The sequence below is a fragment of the Mastomys coucha genome, unplaced genomic scaffold (assembly GCF_008632895.1).
Source record: "Mastomys coucha isolate ucsf_1 unplaced genomic scaffold, UCSF_Mcou_1 pScaffold21, whole genome shotgun sequence".
Lineage (NCBI taxonomy): Eukaryota > Metazoa > Chordata > Mammalia > Rodentia > Muridae > Mastomys > Mastomys coucha.
Window position 1 is genome coordinate 58,899,257 of NW_022196904.1, and position 10,345 is coordinate 58,909,601.

At 41.0% G+C, this 10,345-nt stretch overlaps 1 long non-coding RNA gene across 3 annotated transcripts in view; it reads right to left on the reverse strand.

Annotated features, from left to right (window-relative positions):
* The window catches only part of LOC116102375, a 78,649-nt gene extending 69,331 nt beyond the window's left edge, over nt 1–9,318 (reverse strand). For all 3 annotated transcript variants that reach the window (XR_004123108.1, XR_004123107.1, XR_004123109.1), the window contains exons 1-2: nt 9,200–9,318; nt 932–984 (exon numbers count right to left, since the gene is read on the reverse strand). This is a non-coding gene — a long non-coding RNA (uncharacterized LOC116102375). The remainder of the gene's footprint in view (nt 1–931; nt 985–9,199) is intronic.
* Between the last annotated feature and the right edge of the window lie 1,027 nt (nt 9,319–10,345).

The window sequence follows — 10,345 nt, forward strand, 5'->3', positions numbered from 1 at the left end:
CAGGGCCTTTTGCTATTTGGATTCTGATATTGTTGGTCCTCCTCCTGGCTTATAGACTATGTCTTCTCATGGAGAGAAAGTAAGCAAGCCGTCATCTCTGTATCTTCACGCAAAGATGCTGAACCTTGTCACACTAGGGCTGCACCCTGTGACCTTATACAAACCTTGTTGTTGTTAGATAGGGACTCATTATGTAGCCCTGACTGGCACTTACTGCATAGCAGATTGGCCTCAGATTCACAGACATCTCCCTACCTCTGCCTTTGTCTCCAGAGGGCTGGGGCTAAAAGCATGTGTCACTACACTGCCAATGCATATATGATCTTTATTACTTACTTCTCATGGTGGTTTGGATGAGAAAAATCTCTCACAGGCTTGGGCATTTGAATAATCAGATGATCAGTTGGTGGTACTCTTTAGGAAGTTTAGTTTTAGCTGTTCTTGAGGAAGTATGTCACTTGGGAGCCTCACTGTGTTGGCTTTGACATAAATAGCCTCTCCTACCTCATGTGCTCCCTTTGGTCTGTGGTTCCAGCTTCTTATTCCAGCAGCCATGTCTGGGCCCGGTTGCCATTTACAACACTGTCTCCACAGTCATGAACTCTAATGCTCTGGGATTCTCAGACTAAGTAAATTAAACTAAGTGAACTACATTCCTTCTACAAGTTGCCTGGATCATGATGTTTTATCACAGCAACAGAAAAGAAACTAATACAACAACTAATAGTCACAATACAGGAAGATAGGGATGGGTGTAAGGGAACATCATTCAGGTCCTAGTGACACTTTTTCTTCTCTTCAGCCTCTGACCCAGGTCTTTGAGAACAGGTCAGGCCATTTGTAAAACCCACAAAGGTAGTTCTCCCCTTAAAAAAGCTGAGGGAGGGAAAGGAAGTTCCCTTAAACTACCAAATTGCATAGTTTCACCTACCTTGGTTGGCTTAAGTCATAGCCATAGGAAGACTTCACTCAAGCAGTCTGCAACTGTAGTGAAAGAAGAGATGGGTTTGAGGTTGTGTGAAGGACTAGGGAGGCCCCAGGGAAACGATTCATGATGTACAAAGTAAGAGAGTAAGTAGATAGCCTGGCTGAACTGACAACAATTGATTCAGAATGGACAAAGATGGTACTGCAAGGTAGGGAACACCTTCTGCAACTCGCTGCCAAAACCTGAGATTGTGGCTGTGTGAAGGAAGAGAAGGTAGAAGAGAGTCCCCCGACATCCCCAGTATCTAAGATCACAGGTTAGCTTGTAGTACATGCCCCAAGAGGCAGAACAGATAAAATACAGGGTGGGATCCTTATATGGGCTCACTGTTTCACAAAAGACCTATCTGGGCAATGAGACAGACCATTAGGCAGTGTCAGCACTGAGCCTATCCCAACTATGAATCTGGGATGACCCATAGACGAATTCCCTTCTGCTGAGCTGTGGCCCTTGTACCCACTTAAGTGTTGAAGCTTAGTACTATTTTTAAGCCTCTGGAACTAAGAGATTTCCTAAGGGGTCATTTTCTATCTAGGTGATTGTCAGGTTTGTTGAGATTTTCCCTCTTAAGGGAGGGGAAAACTGCCATTCTTTGTTTTTTAATTAAAAATGCTATGCCTCAACTCAAGGCTAGAGAAACAAATTGGATCTCCAAATTATGAGTTATTTTTAAGTTAAAGAAAGAAAAGGAGATTTAGCAAGGGCAGGTAACCTGATGGTGAGCAGCAATCGTAAGAAAATAAACAACACACACCAAGGTCACTTGGCATCATCAGAACCCAATTCTCCCACCATAGCAAGTCCTGGACACACCATTACACTGGAAAAGCAAGATTCAGATATAAAATCACTTCCAATGGTGATGATACAGGACATTAAGAAAGACATAAATAGCACCCTCAAAGAAATACAAGAGAACACAGGCAAACAGCTAGAAGCTCTTCAAGAAGAAACACAAAAATCCCTTAAAGAACTACAGGAAAACACAATCAAACAGGTGAAGGAAATGAGCAAAACCATCCAGAATCTTAAAATGGAAATAGAAACAATAAAGAAATCAGAAAGAGAGAGAACCCAGGCCATACAAAACCTAGGAAACAAATCAGGAGTCATAGATGCAAGTATCACCAACAGAATAAAAGAGATAGAAGAGAAAATCTCAGGGGCAGAAGACACCATAGAAAACATTGACACAATAGTCAAAGAAAATGCAAAAAGCAAAAAGCTCCTAACCCAAAACATCCAGGAAATCCAGAATGGAATGAGAAGACTAAACCTAAGGATAATAGGTATAGAAGAGAGTGAAGACTCCCAATGTAATGGGCCAGTAAATATCTTCAACAAAATTATAGAAGGAAACTTCCCAAACCTAAAGAAAGAGATGCCCATGTACATACAAGAAACCTACAGAACTCCAAATAGACTGGACCAGAAAATAAATTCCTCCTGACACATAATAATCAAAACACCAAATGCACTAACAAAGAAATAATTTTAAAAGCAGTAAGGGAAAAAGGTCAAGTAACCTATAAAGGTAGGCCTATCAGAATTACACCAGACTTCTCACCAGACACTATGAAAGCTAGAAGATCCTGGGCAGATGTCATACAGACCCTACAAGAACACAAACGCCAGCCCAGGCAACTATATCCAGCAAACTCTCAATTACCATAGATGGAGAAAACAAGATATTCCATGACAAAACAAAATTTACACAGTATCTTTCCACATATCCTGTCCTACAGAGGATAATAGATGGAAAACATCAACATAAGAAGCAAAACTATACCCTAGAAGAAGCAAGAAGGTAATCTTTGAACAAATCCACACAAACCTAATTCCACCTCTTACAACAAAAACGACAGGAAGTGACAATTACTTTCTCTTAATATATTAATATGAAAATTAATATTACCAACATATCCTAATCAATTGAAATCCAATAATATGAGGAATTAGACGAAATAAAAGAAAAGAAATAAGTACATTTGTTCTAAAAAATGACCATGCTTTACCAAGAGGCCATTGTATTTTTTCAATAGGCTTCAATAAAGCCCTGCTACCTCTGCCTTCTTCCTATTTGTAAGATATTTTAAATATTGTGAGGAAATTATGCTCTTCTTTTTTCCCCTCTTTCTTCCTTCCTTCCTTCCTTCCTTCCTTCCTTTCTTTCTTTCTTTCTTTCTTTCCTTCCTTCCTTCCTTCCTTCCCATTGTATTTCAAATTCTTAGGAGAGTTATTTTTGATGTGTTACCAAAGACACAGGATGTGGAGCCTGAAGCTAATGATGACAGAGGAGAACACTTGTGATGTCCTTTATGTCAGCTAATCTCGAGCCAGTTATCTGACTCATGGAGAATTTTTCTCTTTTTATTTTTCTTTGTCTGGGTTTGTGAGCTTAAGTCCATTTCTATACAAGCCAGAGTAATGAAACAAGGGACTCTAGAACCCCTCCATGATAGCAGAGAACAGCACTGCAATTGGTGAGCATGATAGAGTTCACTTGGATAAGTGCAGTCCTGTCTTTCACAAAGATCTTGGTGATGAGCTGTACTTGCCTCCGGGATTATTTGGACCAATTAGGAGACTTCTTTGATTCCCAGAAGCATCTCTTTGTTATTGAATGGGTATGTGTATGTGGTGGGAGGGGCTCTCAGCATTATCAGAAAATCAGTCAAGTGAATAGTTGCAATAGAAACCAGTAGGTTTCCAAGGAGGACCTCAAGGGAAGAATCTCCCAGCTCCAATGGCTTTGGGTTCTTCCTACTTTAGGAAGGCAAACACATGATCAGTATCCGGCTTACATAAGATCCAGCCAAACTAATGTAGCTCATAACCATTGCCTTCTTGACACCTATTGCCCTCATCATCAGATGCTGACTTGCTTCCACAGGGATTGACTGCTTAAAGTATTCCTTAGCTTGCATTCCTAGGCCCCATTTGGTGCCCAGCACCCAGTAAACATTCATTACACATTCAGGGGACACAAAAGAAACAAAAAGTATTGCTTTCTTCTTAGAGCTCATCATGGCCCCCAAGTGAGTAAATAATTCATGTACTTGTTTTAATGAATATTAAAATGAAGTCTTTAATGAATATTTATTTAGGAGATAGATAATATTTACACCTACACAGTGCCTTGCAGATATAAGACACTTAATAAGTATCTCTTAAATTACTGAGAAAATCCCAATACAGCATAAAACAGTCTTCCTTCTGTGAGTGCATATGTAAACAACCTATCATCTCTCCCTTTCTCTCTTTCTCTCTCTCTCTCTCTCTTTCTCTCTCTCTCTCTCATACACACACACACACACACACACACACACACCATTTCTGAAGGATTTCTTTCAATTAGGAGAATGTTACAGGAAAAAATATGATTTTAAAGAAGTAAATTCTAATATAGAAATTAAGTGCATTCAGCCCCTGTCATGCATTGACTTTGTACACAAGACAGGACATGTCTATAAAGGGCATAGGTGAGTGCCCTGTCTAACTGAAGCAACAGAAAAGTTATTCTGAAGGCCAGAGTCCAGTGGGCCTGGACAAACTCTTGTGCTAAGGAGAATGGCACAGAATCCCTAAGTCCCTATGAGTCCTAGAGGAAGAGGGTGGCACTATGAGACCATAGTCATGTGACAAGCTAAGGAGGAAGTCTGTATACACAGAAGATTCTCATCAAACCCACAGATTGGCTTCTGGCAAATAATAAATTGTTTTATTTGCACTCAACATTGGTCTCATCAGCTGTCTACCCACAACATGGAGTGCTGACCATGGAATTGTGGGATAACAGGCCAGGGGAAGAGCCTGGTGAGGGAGTAATTCTAGGGAGTCTAGGAAGATGAAGCTGGCAGAAGAGAAGGTGGGTCCTGTGGCAGAGCTAAGAGGCTCCGGAGGACAGGCGCAGAGAAGAGGAACACTTCTCAAGACATAGAAGTGTGAAGAGAGGACAAGGAGGGAAAGCGGCCTAAGCTGATGAAAGCAGGTCAAGGCTAGATCGTGGACACCCTCTCCAAAAGGTATAGACTGGAACTGTGAGGCCATTGGGGAAAGAGGGTCAGACTAAATGGGTGTTTGGACAAATTGAGAGAATAAAGAGCTGGAACTAAGAGAGAGGGGAAGTCAAGTGTGACATTGACTGTGCCACCCAGCTCAGACCCCGTGAAGAGGAGCTCAGGGCTTTGACAGACCCAATTTCTATATCTGAAAAATCAAAGGACACGTCTGTCCAAACTCATCAGTAGCTGTCATTATAATGGGACCATGGTAACAGGAAATTCCTTAACAATTTGTAGACAGAACAGGAGTGTTAGTTCTGTGGATGGTATAGCTTTTATAGTTTCAAAAAAAGTAAAATACAAAGAAGTCCTTTTAAAATTTTGCTTCCGTCAGTGAAGCTGTCAGATGTTCCCCTGACACCGGTGCCCAGGCACTGTCATTCCAACTACAGGTCCCTGAAGATAACAGTCTCTGTCACTTTGAAGCGCTGATGTGTCCTCTGCCCCTAAGTCTGCCTGGCCTCTAAGTCAATGCTCACCATATGGCACAGCTGCTGAGGACTGTGAGGGTTCCAAAGTGCCAGACCAAGGGTTGCCACAGCCACTGATTTACGACTGTCTATATCCCCATTAATATTTAAGTGCATTACCAAACTGAACGAGGGGTTAGATCTCTCCTTAGTAGCTGATGCTGACAGGGTATTATTAATTTTATGATTCACTTGGTTGTTGGAGTCAGTCTCCCAAATGTTTTGGCTCTGGCACCAAATGCCCGTGTCAGGACAATGGTGACATATCCCATCAAGTTCTAGCCAAGGATGCCATCACCAGAAAACTGAACAACCTCTGGGACTCTTCCAACCCACATTACGGCCAGTTTTCAAAGCTTAAGGATGGAAAAAAAAAATCTTGAAAGTACAATAAGAATAAAATCAGTTTTTAATTGAATCACTGCAATATACCAGTAAGGCTAGTTAAGCACATAATTAATTGTTGTAACTATAGCAACAGGATTAACTGGCACTATTAGGGTGGGCACCAGGGGTTCAATGAGAGACTCTTAAGAAGACAAGTGTTAGAGATTGCAGAAAATAATTCACTCCCCTCCAGTGGTTCTCCAGAGAGCCACACACTCTTTTGCAACCCAAAATAAATCCATTTAATAATATTTTCTTAGATTCATGCAGCTTTCCTTATCCCAGAGGGCTCTGGGGTGCTTTGTAAGCCATGAACATAAATATAGATCTGGAATAATGTATCAGGCCAGATTTTCCCAGTACTTAAACAACTCTCTGGCGGTTTGTTCTGCACCTCTGGAAGCTCCATTACCTTCAGGATATACACAATCAGTAATTTATTAAGTGGAGTCCCCACAGGCCCAAGGCCTGAAAACTCTGGCATGAAGAGAGGCACTCCTGAGATGGGGGCTCTTATTTATTTATGCTCTACCTCATTCCAAAAAGGATTAGAGCGACCTTACAGAATACACAGAGTACATCAGCATGAAATAAACACAAGCAGGAAATCCAAGCCTGGGCACATTGCAGAGAGAAAGAAATTTTCAAATATACAGACACAGTTCCTCCTTACACTGTAAGAGGATGGAAATAAAAGGAGTGGCTTGAACTAATTAAACATTTTCTCTGTAGTTCATGGTCATCTAAGGGGTAAAACTAAGAACAAGGTGTGTGTATCTCTATGGTAGTTGACCCAAAGGATAAAGACCAAAGGTGTAAGAATAGAAACTTATTTTTCTTTTACAAAATTGTGTAGGAAAATATCTTTGTGATGTTGGGGTAGATTAAGATTCTCTTCGTATAAAGGTACAAATAAATAGGACTTAAAGAAAGTGCGAAATTGAAACAATAACAAAGGTGTGAATATGAACAGAGCAACAAAGACCCTCCCCCTCCTGTCCTGACGCTCTGTGTGTATAAATCTCATGACAAAATCTCTTGCTTGGAATACTTAACATGATAATTTGAAAATGTTTTCAGCTGGGCATGGTGGCTCATTCCTGTCACTGTAGCACCCTGAAGCAAGAAGACTGAGTTTCAAGCTGATCTGGGCTCCATTATGAGATCCTGTTTGAAAACAAAACAAAACAAAACAAAACAAAACAAAACACAACAAAACACAACAAAACACAAAGACGAGATATATCTCAGTGTTAGACAGCATGCCTAGCATGTTTAGTGCCCTGAGCTCAATCTCTAGCATCAACAAAACAGCAATTGAGCTCTGTGTTCTTGGAGTCAGACATGGAGACAAATGACCCTAACACCAGCACTGGAATAGGACTGGAATAAGAGTTCAAGGACAGCCAGGACTACATGGTAAGACACTATCAAAAAAAAAAAAAAAAGGAAAAAAGGAAGAAAGCATAAAAGGGTGAACAGGAAGTTCTCAATTAGATCTCTGTACCTTTAAACAGTAAAGAAAAAGGCAGTAAGGAGTATACACATAATATATTTGCAATTTATACCTATGTATAATACAGAACATTTAATAACTGACAACATGATGTCAAAAGATTTCACTGTAGAAAGGAATAAATCATATAAATAAATAAATCATAGAAGAAAATTCCTGAATTACTCAAAGGGACATTAAAATCCCATCCCCATCCTTAGGAAATAAAAATCCAAATAAAAACTTCCTCATCTTCAGGAAATAAGAACGCGAGTGACACTCAGCTATTAAAAACAATGAATTTATGAAATTCTTAGGGAAATGGATGGATTTGGAGAATATCATCCTGAGTGAGGTAACCCAATCACAAAAGAACACACATGGTATGCACATTCTGATAAGTGGTTATTAGCCCAGAAGTTTGGAATACTCAAAGTACAATCCACAAACCACAAGAAACTCAAGAAGAAGGAAGACTAAAATGTGGACACTTCATTCCTTCTTAAAAGGGGGAACAAAATACCCATGGAAGGAGTTGCAGAGATTATCTATGGAGCAGAGACTGAAGGAAGGACAATCCAGCCTGACATAGCTGTCTCCTGAGAGGCACTGACAGTACCTGACTAACACAGAAGTAGAGGCTCACAGCCATCCATTGAACTGAGGACAGGGTTCCAAATGAAGGAGTTAGAGAAAGGACCAAAGGAGCAGAAGGGTTTGCAGCCCCTTAGGACGAACAACAATATGAACTAACTAGTACCCTCAGAGCTCCCAGGGACTCAACCACCAACCAAGGAGTACACATGGTGAAACTGATTGCTCTGGCAGCATGTGTATAGTAGAGGATTGCAAAGTCGATCATTAATGGGAGGAGAGGTCCTTGACCCTGTGAAGGTTCTGTGTCCCAGTGTAGGGGAATGTCAGGGCCAATAAGTGGGAGAGGGTGAGGTGGCAAGCAGGGAGAGAGGGGAGGCAACAGGGGTTTGTTCTTGTTGTTGTTGTTTTGGAGGGGAAACTGGGAGAGGAGAAATCATATGACATGTAAATAAAGAAAAAATAAAGAACATGAGTGACAGTGAATATTTTACACATTGAGTTGGCAGAAACTAAAAATCCTAAGAGACAGTGAAGATAGGGAAAAACAAAAAAAATGCCTTTCAGGTGGGATGGAACCTTGTATAACCTCTATGGACAGTGATCTAAAACAGCTTGGTCATACTTCCTGAGAAGGACACTGAAGGACAGCCCCCATAGGCCCACCATTGGTCACTGTCATGGTCTTCGCTAAGTTATTTGGTAGAGTTGAGTCTTTGATTTTGAAAACTAATATTTGATGGTTACATGAAATACATTCCGAGCTGTTTATTTATATAACACTTGGTCGTCCCCATCACCAGTGACACAAAACAAAAACAAAACAAAAAACCTTCAATAAGACTCACAGAGATAGACTTTCTGATTCTCCTTAAGGTACATGATGGTTTGAGAAATGTATTTGAATACTTGGTTCCCAGCTGGTGGTGCTGTTTGGTGAGGATTAGAAGGTACAGCTTTGCTAGAGGAAGTGTCTCAATGGGAGAGGATGCTACTTCCAATTCGCCCTTTCTGGTGTGGATGTAATCTCTTAGCTTTCTCACCTGCCACCATGCCTGGTGCTTGCTGCCCTGCTTCCCTGTTGTGATGTCTTTCTATCCCTCTAGAGCCATAAGCCCAAACTGCTTCTTCTATAAGTTGCCTTAGTCATGGTTGTTTTTAATCACAGCAATAGAAAAGTAGGTATTACAGAAGTTCATACCAGGTAGTATGTTGATGCTCTGAATGAAGTATGAAGATCCTGTGAATGTTGAATTTTAGAGGAATGTGGAAGACTTTGGAAGTTTAGACTAGAAAAGTGATTGAATAATACAAGCCAAAAGGGCCATTCCGTTAGGAACCTGGAACACAGAACACTGTTCTGACAATAATGTGGTTTGTGAAAAACCAGCTCAGGAAGTTTCAGAAGGCAATGATAATAGAATCTGGGTTAGAGGCCTTTCATGTGATAGTTTGACAAAGAATGTGCCTGCTTTCTGCTCATGTTCTGAAAACTTGCATGAGGCCGAATTTAAAAGCAATGGATTGATGTTTGTGGTAGAGGAAATGTCAAGAAGTAATGTTGAGCTTGTGGGGTGGTTATTATTGTTAATACTTCTGCAGGTCTACAATGCAAAAAGGTAAAGAGAGCAGAAAGGAATAAGAAATGTACAATTTGTAGAGGAAAAGAACAGCAGGAGCATTAATGTTACAGCCGTGTCTGTAGAGATAATCAGAGATAAAGAACTCTTGTTCTGAGCTGTAACAAACAAGAGGTGCCAACAGGGAAAGACCTTGCCCAGATAGGCTTCCCACGATGGTGTTTTCTGCTCCTTGAAAGCAACTATGTAAAAGGGCTATTGCTGAACATGTTTCAAGGAAGCTACGCTCCATCCTAAGCAAGCAGCCCAACTTGGCAGTGTCATCCATTTGGGGCTGTCTTTAGAGACATGAAGGATAAAAGAGTGAAGGAGTCGTGAACTCTTCCTCTGGGATTTTAGGGGGCTGCCGGGGCCTTGCAGTGTGTGGTAGGGGAGCTTCTATGTGAAGACCGGGAGAGAGAGCAAAAGTTGTGAGAGGCTATTGCATGAAGATATGAAAGTGACGCCTGTGTTACAGTGGCAGTCGCAAGACGTTGAAAACGGAATATATGCTCAAGAGACCTGCATGCATTGGGTTGAAACAGACCAAGAGAGAGACCTGTGGTGTAAGCATCAAAACTGGGGGTGCAGAACCATTTGATCCCTTTGGAAGTAAAGACAGCGGGCATGAAGCTATAGGATTTGGTGTTTGTTTTGCTGGGCTTTTGGGTCAGTATCTTCTAACCGTGTCCCAGTTCTTCCCTTTGAATGAGAAGTGTCCTAGGTCC